This window comes from Panthera pardus, unplaced genomic scaffold (genome assembly GCF_024362965.1).
Source record: "Panthera pardus isolate Hobbes unplaced genomic scaffold, ASM2436296v1 HiC_scaffold_11, whole genome shotgun sequence".
NCBI classification, from domain to species: Eukaryota; Metazoa; Chordata; class Mammalia; order Carnivora; family Felidae; genus Panthera; species Panthera pardus.
In genome coordinates, this window is record NW_026526666.1 from 58,206,089 (window position 1) to 58,225,849 (window position 19,761).

At 40.6% G+C, this 19,761-nt stretch overlaps 1 long non-coding RNA gene across 1 annotated transcript; it reads right to left on the reverse strand.

Moving 5' to 3' along the window:
* Positions 1-317: 317 nt before the first annotated feature.
* On the reverse strand, positions 318-17,669 carry LOC109266779 (uncharacterized). The gene is made up of 3 exons (XR_008419414.1): positions 15,207-17,669; positions 3,755-3,874; positions 318-1,072 (listed from the first exon to the last, which is right to left on the reverse strand). It is a non-coding gene; the product is annotated as an uncharacterized LOC109266779 (long non-coding RNA).
* Between the last annotated feature and the right edge of the window lie 2,092 nt (positions 17,670-19,761).

Here is a 19,761-nt window from a genome sequence, read left to right on the forward strand (position 1 = left end):
TAAATTTTTAAAAATTAAAAAAAAGAGGGGTTTCTGAGTGGTTCAGTTGGTTAAACATCCGACTTTGACTCAGGTCATGATCTCACAGTCTGTGAGTTCAAGCCCCATGTCAGGCTCTGTGCTGACAGCTCAGAACCTGAAACCTGCTTCAGATTCTGTGTCTCCCTCTCTCTCCCTGCCCCTCTCCTGTTCACATTCTGCCTCAAAAATAAATAAACATAAAAAAAAAGAAAATTGTAAATCATTCCAAAAAGTGGTTAGGCATTTGAGAGTACTAGTCATTCCATTAATGATGTTATACCCACTCGCGTCCACTATATACCCAACTATATTAAATGGCAGAGAGAAAAATCATGCACTTGCCACATCATTTCTCTTTGAATTGCATTAAAACTGAGAACGATATTTTACATCTTAATACATGCTAGCATTTTGTTGTTGTTCAGACTAAATCAATCCTGAGTTTCTTTCTTCTGTTCACATTCCATATTAGGGAAAGGGGGTCATCTGATGGAAAGGATCTGATTCCTGTGTCTCAAATTCTTGTGACATCTGTTTTTTTTTTTAATCCTCTCTCATACCCCTTTGTTCAGATTTATCAGCATTTATTGAATATCTTTATAAACAGTGCCTGTGCTTGGCCTATAGTAGGGGCTCAAAACTGGGACTCTATGCCCTCCCTCTCTACCTTATTATAAATATTTATTTTATCAGTCAGGGGCCTGGCCAGAAACAGAATACTGTACATTCTCCTATTGGATTCTGATGAGAATTTAATGGACTATTTCTAGAAGTATGGATGCAGTTGAGGAAACCAACAAGTGATGAGAGGCGCCAGGCATCCAGAAGCTGTTACTACTCTTAGGTGAGGGGAGGCAGCAATATTTTGGGAGACTGGCATGAGCCAGTGCTATGGAAGGCTGCTGCCCATCAGAAGCTGTAGTTATAGAGGGAGCTACCATTAGGCTCTTGGCATTGCGGCAGTGGGGAGAGGTTACCTCTTGTCGACTGAACCATGCTGGAAGCCAGAGGGCAAAAAGATCCTGGATGATGCAGTTTGCAGGGTCAACTCCTGGGAAGCAGAGAAGTGAGGGGAATCGATTCAGGTGACCAAAAGAAAAATAAAGAGCATACTCACTTTAGAATTTAATTTCGAAACAATTCATGAAGCAGTGGTATCCAAATTTTACAGAAGAAGACATTGAGGTAGTCAAGTGTAAGTAATTTGCTGAAAGTCACATGACTACTAAATAGGATTTAAATTCCTGCCTTCTAGTTCCAGGTCTGTTCTTTTTTTTACCAAAATGTCTGTCTTACACTTTCCCTATTGGACCTGCCTTACATTTTTGACAATGTGGATGTTACAAACAATTGTGATTCCCATTTTTAATTTAGCTACTAGGAAGTCCAGAGTCAAATTTTAAGCCCCGTTTGCTAAGGGTTGTAGGATTTTATGGCTTGCATTTCCTAGTGGCCTTCTCTTATTATTTGATCTTACTTTCCTTTTTCCCTGATTTCTTTATCTTTTTATATTAAATATCTTCTTCCATTTTTTTGAAGAGGTAAAAAATGAATAATTGAGTATGTAACCACGAGCCTGTGCTTAATCAGCCTTTTCCCTAATCCAGAGCCATGACTCAGTATATACAGACTGCCAACCCCTCATCTCCACCCCTCACACACACAAACACCTGTGTTCTTTGCTTTCGAGTTTGATTTTACCATCACAGTTTTATTCAACAAAGTGCCCCCCCCCTCCCCCGCCACTACCAATCAATTAGTACTGACAGGGCAACTGAAACCTATTTGCAGTGTTTACTGTAATATGACCGGTAAATTAACTGATAATACTGCAAGATATTTAATTTGGAAATGCCCTATGGAGAGAGTGGCTTCCGTGTTTAATAGCAGACATCCTGAAAGCCTTTTACTCAAGCTCACTGCATGTGATGAGAATCAGTGTAGTCTGACTGCTTCCCACACTGCAAATACCTTAGTAAAAGGCAGGATGAGCAACTATGTGAACGTCCTCTCTCTCCAAATAATTAATTTTTCTTCTCCAGGCTCAAGTTTGTGGCATTATTCCAAGGATATCTCAATGGTTATTAAAAAAAAGTGCTGTGCTATTTGTTTTTCTATCATCCTAGATAAAGGCCTATTTGGCCTTATTAATAGAGTTAGCTCCACTAAAGTTGTAGGGTCACAATTCCATTAACTAACATCCTGAAGCAGCATTATACCATTCAGGAGAGAGTGGAATTCATTTAAGCAATTCAAGACTTGGATTCCATTCAAGACCATTTAGCAGAAGCTCTCAAAGGACCATTATTTTAGAAGCCGTGCCCATAAGATTATGATGGCATAGAGCAATATAACTGTAAAAATATTACTGATCATAGTAGTTTCTTAGAGTTCTATAAGTATTTGTAGATTATGTGTTTTCATATATATTATCTCATAACCCCAAAACAAAGCTTTGACAAATTTCTTTTAAACACATATATACTCTCTGTGTATGTAAATGTAGAATCAAAACAAGAGTTTGAGTCTGTGGGGAAATCTATCCAAATTCACTGACTGGCATCATTAACACGTTCTTTAACCAAATTGTTCAACTTCCATGCTGTTGTGTGAAACTCAGGTGCATTGGCTTGTGAGCTTTGATCATGACGAATGACAATGCCTTTACTTAAGCTGGTAGCCTAAACGTTTTCTCTTTCTCCCCCAAGTTTATGAGTTCTCCCCCAAGTCTCTCCCTCAAGTTTATGAGACTTTAACATTGACACAGATGTGGTTATTTCCGCTTCTCAGATACATTCTGTTATTTTATGTGTCTGAGAATTAAATTAGTAAAATGTTCAGGATTCTGACCCCTTCTTTTAAAAAACATTTTTTTTTAATGTTTATTATTTTTGAGAGAGAGAGAGAGAGCATGAGCGGAGGAGGGGCAGAGAGATAGGGAGACACAGAATCTGAAGCAGCCTCCAGGCTCTGAGCTGTCAGCACAGAGCCCGATGAAGGGCTCGAACTCACAAACTGCAAGATTAGGACCTGAGATGAAGTTGGACGCCTAACAGACTGAGCCACCCAGGTGCCCCAAGGATTCTGACCCCTTGTAATGAGAATCTTCCTTGATGTTGTTCTTTTCCATGCTCTTTCCACTCCTCTATTTGTTTCAAAGATGAACAATGAGCACGTTGATGATGTGTTTGCATTTTAAAGGTTGCTTTCCCATGTATCACTTCATTATATTTCTTTGTAGTCCTGTGTAGCAGATATCACAATGCACACTTTGCCAGACAAGATATTCATGTTCTAGCCTTCAGAACTAGACAAGCTCTGGTAGGGTCCACTGACCCAATGGTGTCATAGTCATTGGTGTTCATCATTTATTACTGATTCAAAAATATCTGTTGTCTCTCTGTGTACAACACAATACCGAACATTGTGAGGGATACACAGATATACAGAACACCCAGAATATGTTGTCTATGCTCCAGGAGTAACTTAAAGGCAATATATTCCTTCCTACCCTCAGGTCTTCCCACATGCTGTTTTCTTTAGAAGATGCTTTCTAACCCTAGCCCAGAACACTCTTCTGATCTTTTCTGAACTCTTCCTAATTTTTTGGATCTCCATGATGAGGTACTAGGCTGTATTCACTAGTGTATTCCCTGTCACCAGCACAGTGCTTGGTGAATGGCAAATGTTTCGTCAGTATCTGTTGACTAATTGTGTGAACTCAGCATATTACCTTAGTATCTTGCTGTCCGTGTGATAATTATGGTCTCTTGCTGCCCCAGTGAAGTTACAGCTCACATTTCTCTTGCTCTCAGAGTCCTTATTGCCATTTATGCTTCTGACTCTCAAAATCCTAAAAAACAGATGATATACAAGGTCGCAGAAGTCTTTCCCTAGGACAATTTGTACTGAAACGCTGCCTGGGCCCACTGTCAGTCTAAAATAGGAAGAGCTGATCAGAGAAAACACTGGGAACTCAACAGAAAACCTGATAGAATTCACCAGTTTAATAAAAAATTAACCAATTTCTCACTTTTTCCTAGAAATAATAGAATCATAAATTATATCCTGTTTGCAATTCCAGAGTTTCAATTACACGGTTAATATTCAGCATATGATAATCCATGACAAATTTACAATAAACTTATTTCTTTAAATGACCAAAACATAAATGTAAGAGATTTAATAGACAAAATGCCATATCTCCATTATAATATTCTGAAGTTGTTATATAGATATAAGTACTATTACACATATTTTTAACCCTATGCAACTTTGGTCGTTATCATCATCATCCTCGTCAACATCATCATCATCATCATCATCTTCTACTCAAACATCTGTACATTTTTGGCATGGACATTGGGCCTGGCACTTAGTGTGTGTTCAGTGCTTTTGAGACGAATGCATATTCATATACTATGACTGAGAATTCACAAGAACTTTATGGTACACAAAGAAAACAGTTTTCCGGCCATTATTCCATTTGAACCACATAACAACCCGAAGAACGAGGTATAGGAATGATTACCAACTCTATGTTAAACATGGAGAGTGGGGACTGATTGATTTGTCTAAGTTCAGTCACAATTATTATGTGGTATGTGTAGAGGTGCCATCATACCCAAGTCTTGAGACCAGCTCCCAGCGCTCTCCTGGCTTGACTTCCAAACGTAAATTTATGTATGGGGGAAGAGGTGAGAATTCTGTAACATGTTAAATGGTGCTCAGTATAGTTTTGAAATATCAAAATAGAATTGGTGTGATTTCTTAAATTAGAGACTCATTAGTCTAAACAGACAGATACACCATTGAAACAAATTTAGGACCTGAAAATAATTGAATACATTGTCTTAGGACTAAAATTAGAGGAAACCACAGGGTGTGTGGAACAAAAACAACCATGCTATTAGTGAACTGTCAGCATCTCTTAGTCCGAAGGAGTGAATAATTATCACAAGAGAAAAGGACAAATAAAGCATAAGTAAGCAATGGTTGTAACAGTGTTCCCCTGGGGATAATTATTTGTCTTTATTGCATTCTATAGATGATGTAGAACCTTCTATTTTCATTTTTATAGTCATATTTGATGTGTGCAATTTAAAAGTTTGCTTTTTAATAAGAATTATTTTCTTAATGTGTTTTATACTTGGTAAACATTTAGATTTTACATAAGACACTATAAACATTTTTAAACAACTAGCGCCTCATTATTTAACAACAGACCATTGTTTATTCATCTGGCACAACGATCAATAAACATCTAATAACTTTGCAGTAATTAGAACTGTTCAGAGAAACAGAACAACCTCAGGAGTTCCATGTGATTGGAATACTCTGGGTGAAGCTGGTAGTGGCGTTAAGGAGAAAATTCCTGCTTCAAGTAATAGGATGGGCCTCTTTATATCTTTGTTAATTCTTACAAAGTATGTAACCGTCCTTATTTCAAAGGAGGTCTTCAATTTGCTTGCAATGAAAGTACAGGTATTTATGATAATAATAAAAAAAAAAAACCACAAGAACCCAGCATTCTCTAAAGGTAACTAATTAGTGAAAGAGAAGGAGAGGGAAGATATTTTATTATGAATAATTTATTATGAACTCAGGAAAATATAACTGTGTAGAAAACATAGTCGTGAGCTTTTTAGCAACTAGGTAAAAAATAGAGAAACATTATCCCTCATAGGAGTGTATGTTGTAGATGAGGACTTGGTGAAATTCAAAACCCAGAAAGTAAGGCTATGGTGTAGACCAGGTACAAATCTTCTGGTGGATGACTGCCCCCAGAGAAAAGCTTATAGGAGGTGTGGTGCGGTTGCTAAGGAAGGTGATTCCTACCTCACATGGCCCTACATTTCTGTGGAAAAAGAATGCATCTCTCTTCTCTACTTAAAACACTTTGATGGCAATCCATTGTATTCATGAAAAAATCGGGAACTTTTACCATGGCCTTCAAGGCCCTACATGACCCAGCTTCAGCTCATTTGCATTTTCCCTGGATTCCTCTGCTCTCACCATGATGGGTCTGCACCAATTGGTCAAATGCGTTGAGTTCTTCCTACTCAGTGCTTCTTCAGATGCTGCTCCTTCTACTGGAAATACTCTCTTCTCACCCTTCCACCTGGCTAATTTCTCTTTTTTTTTTTTCCAATATATGAAATTTATTGTCAAATTGGTTTCCATACAACACCCAGTGTTCATCCCAAAAGGTGCCCTCCTCAATACCCATCACCCACCCTCCCCTCCCTCCCACCCCCCATCAACCCTCAGTTTGTTCTCAGTTTTTAAGAGTCTCTTGTGCTTTGGCTCTCTCCCACTCTAACCTCTTTTTTTTTTTTCCTTCCCCTCCCCCATGGGTTTCTGTTAAGTTTCTCAGGATCCACATAAGAGTGAAAACATATGGTATCTGTCTTTCTCTGTATGGCTTATTTCACTTAGCATCACACTCTCCAGTTCCATCCACGTGGCTACAAAGGGCCATATTTCGTTCTTTCTCATTGCCATGTAGTACTCCATTGTGTATATAAACCACAATTTCTTTATCCATTCATCAGTTGATGGACATTTAGGCTCTTTCCATCATTTGGCTATTGTTGAGAGTGCTGCTATAAACATTGGGGTACAAGTGCCCCTATGCATCAGTACTCCTGTATCCCTTGGGTAAATTCCTAGCAGTGCTATTTCTGGGTCATAGGGTAGGTCTATTTTTAATTTTCTGAGGAACCTCCACACTGCTTTCCAGAGTGGCTGCACCAATTTGCATTCCCACCAACAGTACAAGAGGGTTCCCGTTTCTCCACATCCTCTCCAGCATCTATAGTCTCCTGATTTGTTCATTTTGGCCACTCTGACTGGCGTGAGGTGATATCTGAGTGTGGTTTTGATTTGTATTTCCCTGATAAGGAGCGACGTTGAGCATCTTTTCATGTGCCTGTTGGCCATCTGGATGTCTTCTTTAGAGAAGTGTCTATTCATGTTTTCTGCCCATTTCTTCACTGGGTTATTTGTTTTTCGGGTGTGGAGTTTGGTGAGTTCTTTATAGATTTTGGATACTAGCCCTTTGTCTGATATGTCATTTGCAAATATCTTTTCCCATTCCGTTGGTTGCCTTTTAGTTTTGTTGGTTGTCTCCTTTGCTGTGCAGAAGCTTTTTATCTTCATAAGGTCCCAGTAGTTCATTTTTGCTTTTAATTCCCTTGCCTTTGGGGATGTGTCGAGTAAGAGATTGCTACGGCTGAGGTCAGAGAGGTCTTTTCCTGCTTTCTCCTCTAGGGTTTTGATGGTTTCCTGTCTCACATTCAGGTCCTTTATCCACCTGGCTAATTTCTATTCATTTAATAGATTTTAAGTATTCCTTCTGCAGAGAAGACCACACTGGCCTCCACCTCACTCCGTTTGTGTTAAATCACACCGACAACTCTTTTACATGGTATCTGGCATTTTTCATTGTTTCTAGCGCTAGAAACAACCTATTTGTACTTTTATTTCCTTAAAGTATACACATGGGTTAGTATACACCCATACATATATTTTCTAGCTCTTTCCACTGAAGGCCTAGAAGTACATCTAGCTCCAGATCTTGGTTTCTAATACCTTTCTCCAATTAATGGAGCCAGGGTTCCTTGGAGAAATGGTTGATTCTAGGGCTGGGGCAGAGAAAATGCAAGATGAGTCTGGAGCATCTTGTAGTGACAGGAAGCAAGGAAATGCTTTAAAAAATGGTGATTCATGAAAAAGACACAGTGGTCAACCTGCAAGAACTCCCAAAGACCAAAGCTGGGATGGTTTGAGCCAGAAAAGAAGTAATGACTATTGGATTATAACTTAAAGAATAAAATCAACATCCATTAATTCATACTGATATAAAGGACCGAGTAAATAATCAGAGGAGGAACAAATGTTTCTTACAGGACAATTACAGAAAATAAATGCACCTCCAGGAGGTAGAACTGTATTCCTCTCCCCTTGAATGTGGGCTAGATTTAGTCACTCACTTCTAACTAACAGAGTATGAAAACACAAATATAGGAACTTAACAGCAAGAAATCTGACATGCAGTCCCTCAACTAAGAGATTAAGGTTAGTATCACCAGTGATAAATCACATTTATAGCATGCATCCTTGACATGATGTGATGAAAAAGATGCTCCACCCTTTAACCCATCCAAAAAATCTATAACACCAGCCTATTAGGAGAAAATACCAGACAAACCCATGCCAAGGGACTTCCTACAAAATACCTGACCATGAATTTTCAAAGGTGTCAAGGTCATGTAAAACATGACCTGAGAAACTGTCACAGACTGCAAGAGACCAGATGCGATCATGATATTGTCTATTACAACACAGTTAATAGTATTGCACCAATGTGGATTGCTTAGTAGTGATAAATATGTTATGGTTGTGTAAGATATTAGCACTAGGGGACAAAGGGTGAAATTTCTGTATTGTTTACAACTCTCCTGCAAACTAAAATTATTTCAAAACTGTTTCAAAAAGGGTATTTTAAAAACATCTGCCCCGTTAGCAGGAGTCTCCTGTCGTGATCACCACTGTATGCCCATTTCGAGAACAAGGGTGCGTGCTGTATAAAACTTTGGGTTCTGGGGCCTGGCTGCATGTTTGATTCCTGGCTCTAACACTGGTGGGCCTTGCTGTCAGCAAGTTTTGTAAGCATTCCATGTCTTAGCTTTCTCATCTAAAAAAGAATGCAAAGTGGTTGGAGAATCGGAGGCCTTAATATGTGTAAAACATGGGGGCGCCTGGGTGGCTCAGTCGGTTGGGTGTCCGACTTCGGCTCAGGTCACGATCTCGCGGTTGATGAGTTCGAACCCCGCGTCGGGCTCTGTGCTGATGCCTCAGAGCCTGGAGCCTGCCTCAGATTCTGTGTCTCCCTCTCTCCCTGCCCCTCCCCCACTCATGCTCTGTCTCTCTCTGCCTCAAAAATAAACATTAAAAAAATGTAATATGTGTAAAAGATGTACAGCAGTGCAAGTTATCACTGACATAATTCCCATTTAATGTATCAACACTGACTGAGAGGATGAATGATGAGAGGTTTTCCTTTTTGTTTTTGTTTGGCTAAGAGTGAGTCACAGTTCCCTCAACATCAGAAAGAGTTTGGAGAAGAGGTTCAGGGGATGGAGTAGGATGAATGGAATGGGGCTCCGTGAGGCACCATAGATGGTTGGCATCAGGATGGCAAGAAGCGTGAGGCTAAGCTGTGGGGAGTGAAGCATGGAGCAAAGTTGACACGGAAGTGTGTCTGATTGGCCAACAAAGAGGAGCAGTTAGCCTCTCTGGGCACACCGCCCTTCCTTAAGTTCTCCACTCTTCCCCGCTCTGCTGCGTGTTTGCAGGGGTCTGATCCGTGCACGCTGCATTTCTCAGCCTCCTACTTCAGCTGGTTTCAGCTGAATGTGACCAAGGGGACACACTGGTGGGAGACTGGAGAGTAAGGGAGAGGCCAGAGGTTTTCTCTCCTTCCCTCTCAGTCTTGGGCAGCAATTCTAGCAGCAGCCACATCTCTTCTACAAACAGTCCTGCCACGGTCTCAGCTTTTGGCCAAGGGCCAGTAACACCACCTTTTCTTCTGTCCCTCTAGTCTAGGGTCTTAGCAGCTTCCTTCTGTAATTATTCTCTGGGTTGCCTCACTGTCTTCTAGTTGGCTCTCAGTTCCTCTATTACCTACATAACTTACCCCCGGTTTTGAAATCCCTCTTAGGAACGCTCAGGTGGCTTCCATGTTCTGGTTAGATTCTGACAGAAACAAAAGGCATGATGCAACTCCCCGTTTTCCAGACCGACTGGAACCCTGAAGAAGGTTTTCCAGGGCTACCACAGACAGATACTGGTTGTGTCCCTAAGCATCAATTACATAGTCAGTGTGCTGTGAACTTGCCTGGGCTTCAGGATATTTTGAAGTTTAGAAGGAGGTACTGGTGACAGCCTGTTTAGGATTACCCACACACCATGGCCTTCTGGGCAGTCCCACACAGAACTAACAAATTTGATGGAGGGGGTGGGGGGGTTTCAGAATCCCAGACACAACAACAGGTCCAGTGACAGGTCCATCAGGGGTTATGTGGGCTGAAGAGCCTCCCCTGCTCAGAAGTATGCCAGGGAATTGGAGCCAAACCAGGGGTATCCATACCATTCTAAGTTCTGTAAAATCTGGCTTATTCAGGCTGGGTCTCCATACAAAACAAAATGCTGCTATCATCAGCATTTTGCCTCTGGTATTCATTTCAGCCACCCTCCACTTGAGTCCCTTGCTCTCAGTCTTCCTTATTTGGACCTTCATCTCTCCCATCTATTCCTCACCTAGCTCTCGGGGATAAGACGTGGGTTGGCCAGCTATCCTACCCTGAACCTTGGTGTCTCTCCCAGCACATCATTCTGGCATTGTCTTCCAGCTTCTCATACATCCACCACTTTGATGAAGGACTCTCCTTCTACAACCCCATTTAGGACCTCACCATGGTCTTCCTTTTACTTTATTTTATCCTTGAAAATAGGAAACCAAATGAAAGACAGGACGGGAGAGCTGGTGATGAGGCTGGCAGCCATAGTCAGGCTTGAGTAAAGGAAAGAGGGACAGAAGCAAACAGTTGGCTCAGAGGTTGTCAGGTGTAATTGGACTCTGAGAGGGGCGCCTGGGTGGCTCAGGTGGTTAAGCATGCGACTTTGGCTTGATCTCACCATTTGTGAGTTCGAGCCCCACATCGGGCTCTCTGCTGTTAGCATGGAGCCTGCTTCAGATCCCGTCTCACTTTCTCTATGCCCCTCCCCTGCTTGCTCTCTTTCTCTCTCTCAAAAATAAAATAAATACTTACAAAAAATTAAAACAAACAAACAAACCTAGACTCTTAGAGTGGAAGACGTGAACATGTATGGGAAATCCAAGAGATTTCTTTTAAAGGAGGAGAGGAATAGTAAAAACGTTCAATTATAAAGACACACTATAGCTTATAGTGTAAACTCCAATCAGATGGTTCATAAACATCCTCGCCTGTCTAAGGGACAGCAGCAGTGACAAGTTTTTCTAGGGTGAGGGAGCTTTAGCTTCTCTACAACTTCCACCAGCTTTCCCCCTCAATTCTTTGATCTGAACATGTGACATTTTCTCATTCTTATGGAGAAGGCTCTGCAAAAATAGGTTTAGGACAAGCCTGCTAGGCTCTCCTTTCCACCATATTGAGCCCCCTATGAAATCCCTATATAGAAATTCTAGATTCCCTATTGAAAGTAATAGTTTATGTCTATCAAATATTGACTACTGTACTTAAAATGTATACTTTACTTTTATTTTTTAAATGTTGGTTTATTTCTTTTGACAGAGAACGTGAAAGAGCGAGAGCAGAGGAGGGGAAGGAGAGAGGGAGAGAGAATCCCAAGCAGGCTTCTCCACAGTGTCAGCACAAAGTCCCTTGTGGGGCTCAAACCCACGAACTGTGAGATCATGACTTGAGCTGAAATCAAGAGTCAGACACTTAACTGACTGAGCCACCCAGGTGCCCCTAAAATGTATACTTGATTTTAAAACACGACCATTAGGTACCATGTATTTAAAATGCTACCATTTAATGATTCTGAAGAACCAGCAATCTTATGCTATATTCCCAAATAAGTCACAATCATAAATGCCTTCTTCCATGACCTATAAAAATAAGTCTAGCAGGATTCACTTCCTCACAGGTGGCTATTTGATGAAGAATAATGAACATCTTTATCACCACAGGCTGATACTGAGCAGTTATCTGCAGAGCTTAGACAGCAGATCATTTTTAGCTAAGAGTCAGAAAGAAAATGTATCTGAAGTGTGATGTTGTGAAAAATGGGTTTTGCATTCATGCAGACCTGGTCTGAATCTTGGCTTCACTATTTACTAGCTCTGTGACCATGGGTCATTTATTTAACTTTGTGCTTCAGCGTATTTATCTGTAAAAAGACAGATAATAGTATGTCTCTTGCAGTGTTTTTTTAGAGGGATAAGGAAGCGATACTGTCTGATATGCTATGTCTGGCATTTAGTGGCTTGTTACTGTTGGTGATGGTGTTTTTAAGTATATTTCCCGAAGGATATTCTCTCTTATTGCAGCCCCCTTCCGGAGACAGCATGAGGTTGGATCCATAGTTAGACTGCAATGGTTCTTAACGCCAGCTACACTTCAGAATTGCTTCAGGAGTTTTTTTCAAACGTAACAATGACAGGCCACGTCACAGAGCAATTCACTCAAAGTCTCTGGAGGTGGAGTCCAAGCTCACTAGGGAATTCTAATACGCATCAGGGAGTGAAAAATCACTAGAACAGAGGAACCATGGATCTGAATTTGCATGATGTGATGGTTAATTTATATGTCAACTTAACAGGGCCATGGGATGCCCAGATAATTTGGTTAAACATTATTTCCTGGTGTGTCTGAGCGGGTGTTTTTGGACGAGAATGGATCTGTAGACTGAGTAAAGCAGACTGCCCTCTCAATGTGGGTGGGCATCATCTAATCCCTTAAGGGCCTGAATAGAACAAAAAAAGGCAGAGGCAGAATTTGATCCCTGCTGGACTGAGTGAGCTGGGGCATTGCTTTCTCTTGCTCTCCCCCTGGGCTCTCTTGGTCCTCCATCTAGAATATATCATGAAATTTCCTGAGTCTCCAGCTGGCAGAGAGCAGATTGTGGGACTTCTCAGCCTCCATAATTATGTAAGCCAATTCCTTACAATACATATCTTTATATATACATATACATTTATGTATGCATGTCTATATACATGTATATGTATATATATGAATATATCTTTGTCTACATCTATATATACTATTGGTTCTGCTTCTCTAGAGAACCCTAATGAAGGTAACATTCTTACGATCCTGTGTACTCTACAAATGTGAGAAGACTATCCATTCTTCTTCCTCTTTGGTGAGAAACATGGGCCTCTATTTCCCTAAAACCAGTAATTAAAGTTTGGTATCACCCTAGATTCAGGTCCAGGGTGGAAGGAGTTGGCCGAATATATTTGCATAAATATAATCCTAGGTACCGTATGTTGCAGTTATCTAGAGGGAAGTGTAAATTAAGTCATGTTTATATTTAGGGACCACTCATGGATGTTCATATTTTTGATATATGTATGTTAATCCATTGTAATCATTAACTCTTTTGATGCAAAAATTGTCCTATCTTTGGCCAGTGGAAAACACTTCATGTTGACTCTAGTGTTGTCTTAATATGACCTGATAGCACTTAGCCAATGTCAGCTACTATTATTATTACTTATTCTTATCGGTAGATGGACTGTCATATTCTTGAAAATGAAGGTTGTGATGAAAGTATAGTCTGAGAACTAATGATTTTTAAAACACCGAGTTAAGTTTTTATACAAATGCAAAAGGGTTGTGGGGAGAGGAAAATAATAAGGCAAGGTTATTAGGGGAACACATTGTTATCTCATGCTACATTTATAGGCATAAAGGATTTTTTTAACCACTTCCTTACCAACTCAATCACCTTTAAGACAAAGTCAACATTGTATTTATTTCCTGTAGATTTTATAACCTCCCAGAAGTTTCCTGGTAAGCCCCTGTATTAAAAAGAACAGGTGATATCAAGGCCAAATGCATGTTCCTGACATAAATAGCAGGAAGTCTATGAAGTGTTTGTTGTAAGAAGAGTAGGACTGAAGCATATGCTTGAATATCTATAAGCACAATATGTTCTGCGGCAACTATATAACACCTGCGTGGAACAGCCAAGCCATATGTTTCTGAAATCATACTTTAAAAATTACTACGTAGATGTCAAAAAGGAAAATGCACATTTGCACAAAAGATAAACATGTGTTTGCTATTAGCATAACTCTTTATGATTTCCTGAAATCTTTTCTAATTGTAACAAGTTTTTATCTTGTAGCATATGCCAAAATGCCTTTTAAAATCATTAAAGTATAACCACCTAAAATCTTAGAAGCATATTGTCAAAAGGGTGATATTAAAATTTCTATACAACGTTGGGATTTAACCAGCAATACCTTTAATCCAACCCGTGGAATTTAGTATTAAAAACTCCATGTGTCACAAAACAGCCAATGTTAGATCTATTATCCTCTGATATTTGCTTAGTCTCAAGGGAAGAATGTTTGACTCTTTTTGGCTGAAGACTTAAACATAATGTTAAGGTGGTCGGTGCTGTCCGTGTGCCTATGTGGTTTGGGGTTAGAGTGAGCAGGGAGGGGATGTAAGAAGGATGAAGGAGATGTTTTCAGCCTGCTATATGTGGGTAGGGAGTTTTCTACGTGCAGTATATAATAGAGGGGAGGAAGACTTAAAAGTTGGAATAAATGGAAATACTAGCTTTGAAAAAATCACAAAGAAATGCAGGATCATTAGTAGTTCACACTTGCTATCCCAATGGTTTGATCTACGGTGCTTTTAGACCCACAATTTTTTTTTTTAATGTTTGTTCATTTTTGAAAGAGAGAGAGGGAGAGAGAGAGAGAAAATGAGTGGGGGAGGGGAAGAAAGAGAGGGAGCCACAGAATCTGAAGCAGGCTCTAGGCTCTGAGCTGTCAGCACAGAGCCCAATGCGGGGCTTGAACCCACAAACCGTGAGATCATGACCTGAGCCGAAGTCAGACACCTAACCGACTGAGCCACTCAGGCGTTCCTAGAGCCACAATTTAATTTAACTGAAAGGATAATTTAAGTGAAAGACTTCTTAAAATGTGTTTCTAAATTGAAGTTTTCTTTGAGCCTATTTTTAATGACTAGCATAGACATTGATAATTAGTAACATTCATTTGGAAGACATTATTTGATAAAGCAGTGAATATAGTAAATTGACATAGTAAAGTAGTGAATAGCATTTTGTTTCTATAATTAGGTAAAACAACCAAATTTCATTTAGTAGCCATTAATTTGCTGAATAAACCTCCTAGTCACAGTTAACATGAAAGAAAACATTCATACAATTCTGGTCAAAACATTATGAACTCTTGGTTAATTAGGGTCCAAATTACTGGGGTGGTTCTATATGAGTACAATGAGATGCTCTGTACAAGACTTTGATGGAATAAGTCTGGGATATATGCTTCACAACTTTAACGTTGTCTCTCTCTTGGAGATTCACAGGGTACATAGCATATCAAAAGACTATTCTAAGATATTGTGTAATAACAAAGCCTGTTTAACTCACTGTGTCCCAAACTTAGTTGACCATGGCTCTTTTCTCCCAAGGAAAACCTGTTATGACAGAACCTGATTTCACTGGAATAGCAGCAGGCCCAGTCTCGGTGCATCATGAGGTCTCCAGGCCAGTCTTGGCAGTCCCTAATGGCAGCAATGCACAATCTGGCTAGTGAGACCTAAGGGGAAAAAAAGATGGCATACAGAGAAGGTCTTATTATGCCTTGGATGCTGTTACCTGAAAAATAGATGCCTCTAAAGGTTGCAGCATCTTGCAATCAGAAAGTCACGCACTTTAGGTCAAGGCTAGGGCAAGAGAAGGAAAAAGCACTTGGATCTTTGACGCAGTGATTGAATCTGCAAGTTGACTTGATGATGGCCAGTCTCTATGTTTCTTATAAAGGAAATAAACATCATGTAAGCTGCTATTGGGAAATCCCGGCTTGGAGTAAGGTAAGAGGGTATCCTGCTGATTTCCTGGGAGATTGAGCATTCAGGGCATGCTTGAAAAGGAAGCATGATGGGTTGGTTGTTCAGAGCACAGACCAAGGGGATTAACTGAGCTATAAGTCTTTCCCTACGCAAGACTGAGCCTGCTGTTCTGATCATGGCAAAGTCAGCCTCATATGGGTCAGTGTGGTTCAAATAGTACGGAGTGTATCAGTAAGGATAGATTATGCTGAGGTAAGAAACAACCTTAAAATCTCAGTGTTTTCCACAACAAAAGTTTATGCCTCACTCAAGCTACATGTTCATTGTTGGCTAGTTGGGTGCCAGTCATCCTCACTCTGGACCCCAGGCTGAGGGAGAATCCCCATCTGGAAAACTGTGAGTTGTACTGTAGCAGAAAAGAAAGCTCTGGGGATTTGTGCACTGATGACAAGAAAACTTGGTCCAGGAATAACACCCACCATTTCTCACAGCTCATTGAACAGAACTGGTTATAAGGGGGCCAGGAATAGGAAACAGAACACCGTCAATTGCTATTACTCACATCAGAATGGTTGGCATAGCAATAGAAGTGTCTAGTCAGAAAGTATACCTGAGTACCTTAGATCCTTTCTGGGAAGTTTGTCTGGGCAAAAGTAAGGCCTAGGTTGGTGGCTAGAGAATTACAGGGAACTGGATTTGGCATTTGCTAAATGTTAGATAACGTATCTGGATTCTATCCAAGCAGCCTAAAATTCAAGGCAGGACACTAGCCCGAAGAGGAAAACTGGAGGGCCAATGAGACACTCAGCCTTGGTTTCTATTTGCTAAGTGCAGGGAGATAAGCTTTCCATATGGCTTAACTTAGAGACAGGACTTTCTGGAGCCAAGTGGGATGGGAAAGATGATTTTAGGTCAGGGAAGCAGGAAGGAGAATTTAACCAACCTATGGTTGAAGGAAAGCCAATGAGAGTTTCAGAAGTCAAATTTGAAGGAAGTAGTGAGGGCAGAAAAGACAGAATAAGTAAACAAGGCCTGAGGACAGGAGGATTACAGGTGGAATGAAATGTAATGTGAGGCACGGTCTTTGACAAATGGTTTAGGAATAACGTAGTGAACCATGTGAGAAGAGTCAACACTTATCTTGCTTTGTGACCAGCAAAAGATAATTGCACAATTTCAAGGGATTGTGCCAGATTAGACAAACATGTATTTATATTTTAGGGGAGAAGCCTATGATTTGGTGAGGCTCCAGGTGCCCAGTTAGCCAATGGCAAAAAGATGAATTCCAGACCCACGGGCCACGGGAGTTAGGGCTGGTCTGAACTGGATATATATGGCCTGCCTCAGCATGGGTTACCTCAAAGATGGAGCAGAGCTGAATCTTCAGGCAGAAGACTTTTAGCACCTATAGCTTTGCAGATCCCAGAAAGGCAAGGCTGGACAGATGTCAACTTTCATCATTTCTAGATGAGCCTTTCCAGACAGACCTATGTTACTGGCATCCTTGGACCTCTTGTCATGCCTATCAACTCTGGTGCTCATTGGCCACCTGGTTCAAAATGTCTGTGAAATCTCTTTGGATGACTGTCCCCTCTCTTGAACCTGATGCTGGCCCCATTGTGCGTCCACAGGGACTATTCCAGATCTCCTGACATAGTAAGAGCTCAATAATGGTTGGTGGTTGATGACAGAACACAGAAGATTCACCCACAGAAAACGAACATTAAGTTGTTCAACTTGACCGGAAGCAACACTTCTAGGAACTTGATAATATAAAAATGCATTGGATGAGGAGAAAAATTCATACTTGTTGCACTTCTATTTTACATCAGGCATGGTGCCAGGCACTTCGAAACATCATCCCGTTTATTCCTCACATCAGCCATGAGGCAGATTTTCTCTTCTCCCACTTTCTAGGATACGACACAGAGACTCAGAGGTTAACTGGCTTGCGTGAGTTCACATACCATGTCAATTAGTAAGTAGTGAAGCAGTGATCTGAAGAACTCAGTGACTCCATGGCTCAAGGCCTTCTCACTTTACCACTGTGCTTGCCAACAGAAATAACACAGTATGTTCATCAACCAATGAGCATCAGAAGGGGCCTCCTAGATATTTATACATCTGCTAAAGAAGGGAACCATGGAGGAGAGAGCAATTAGCAAACTAATGAATCATCCTCTGTTGCACAAATAAGCTAATTGAATTTATTTAGGGAGAGGCAGTGGAGTGGTACCGCCTCCGTGTTTCAGCTACACAATCTTAGGCCAGTTACTTACACTGTTGGAGCCATGGTTTTTGTATCTTGTAGAGTGGGATCGTACTCCCTCTCAGGCCTCCCTCACCCCATTTATTATGAGGAGTAGCTGGGATGATGTATGCGCAATAAAGATGAAAACCATCAAGAAATATTCAAAGGGAAGGCATCAGTATTGGCTTTGCCCAAGTATCAGATATTAACCAATAAAACATTTTCCCTTTCAAATGTGTTAAAATTGTACAGCAGGGAGCCAGGCTCACCCCCGATTTTAATAAGAAAACACTTCTAATGAAGGCTTCAGGCATGAATTAAGTAAATAAAAATTAGGTTCATAGAAACACTTAATATGTAAGTTTAAGAGATTTGCTGTGCAGAATGGAAACTGACCATAAGATTCAGGGGGTTGTTAATGATAGAGAAACCTGAATTTATTAGCAGTGGGCTTGGTTTTCATTTAAGTGACTTTTGTTTAATAATTTCATATAATTGTCAAGTATTCAGAGGTACTGGGCAAAGCATCCTTTTTAAAAAATGTACTTTTTCTTTCTAACTCCCTCTAGAAACTGGAAAAGGAAAAAAAAAAAAGCTTTTTATATTTGACTCCCTCCTATTACTGTCAATAGCAGTTAAGTGCATTTATGGAGACACAAGGCAGCACAAAGATTCCTCTGTGATTCATCAGAAGGCCCATCTTAAGTATAATTACATTACACAGCTCTGCTCAGTCATTAGTTTCTTATTTAGCGACAATGTCCTTCATTTTAAATCCTTTGATGGTAATTATTTGTAACTATGCCCTTGAATTTTGAAAGCATGTGTACTGTGGCCCCGCTGAACAATGGGCATTTCTAAACTAGGACGCAATTGGCTTCCCCTAAGGGACCCTACAGGAAATGGTCTGTAACAACGCTGAAAATTTGCAAAAGGTTTCTAAGCTTGAGCTACAATCCAAAACGAAGGTGTGCGGCTATTCGTACGTGTGTGCGATAAAAAACGAAAAAGCAAGTCGTTAGGTATCAGGCAGGACTTTCTTAACCCTTACTGACCATGGCACATTTTAAAGTCTTCGACATTACCTAAATAAAGGCACATTCACACGTATCATAGACTGACCCCCAAGTGAGGTACTTCTGAGACATTTTTAGTTCTACCAGTCACCTCTGTGCAGACAAACAGCTTGTGTTTATACGTTTATTCATTTATCGAGCACCCACATGTGCCAGGAACTGTTTAGGTGCAGAGAACAAGGTCCTAAGAGGGTTGGTGCCCAAAGAGGAGCTCACAGGCCAGTGCAGGGGGACACATAAACCCCAATAACTTGGTTACCCTCAGGTGTGTGAGAAAGGGCAGCTCATGTTAATGTTTCAGCTTCTTACCTTCACCTGATGATTCAGTGGGAGTTTCCAGGATGTCCTTTTTTTCTTTTCTTTTCCTTTTTATTTTCTTTTTTCTTTTCTTCTCTTTTCTTTTCTTTTTTTCTTTTTCTTTCTTTTCTTTTTTTCTCCCCTTCCCTTCCCTTCTTCCCTTCCCTTCCCTTTTCTTTTCTTTCTTATTTTTACTGCTCCCTTTGGAACTTATACCCCCGTATCCCTCTTGTTCCCGGTGCAACTGGCAACCACATCAACTATGCTCTGAATATAAAGGCCAATGCCCCGTTTGGGTCTCCCTAAGAGAGGGCATCCCTCCCATATGCCTCATGTGGACCAGCAAACACTGGCGTCGCGTCTGAGGGTTATGGCAACCCTGCATGTTGCCATTCTTGTCTTTTATTCCCCACTTCCCTTTCCCCGCTTTTGTTCTCTTGGGCTCCTTTGAAAGCCCCATTTATGTTCTTCACATATGGCAAGTATTTGGGGTCAAAACTAAAAA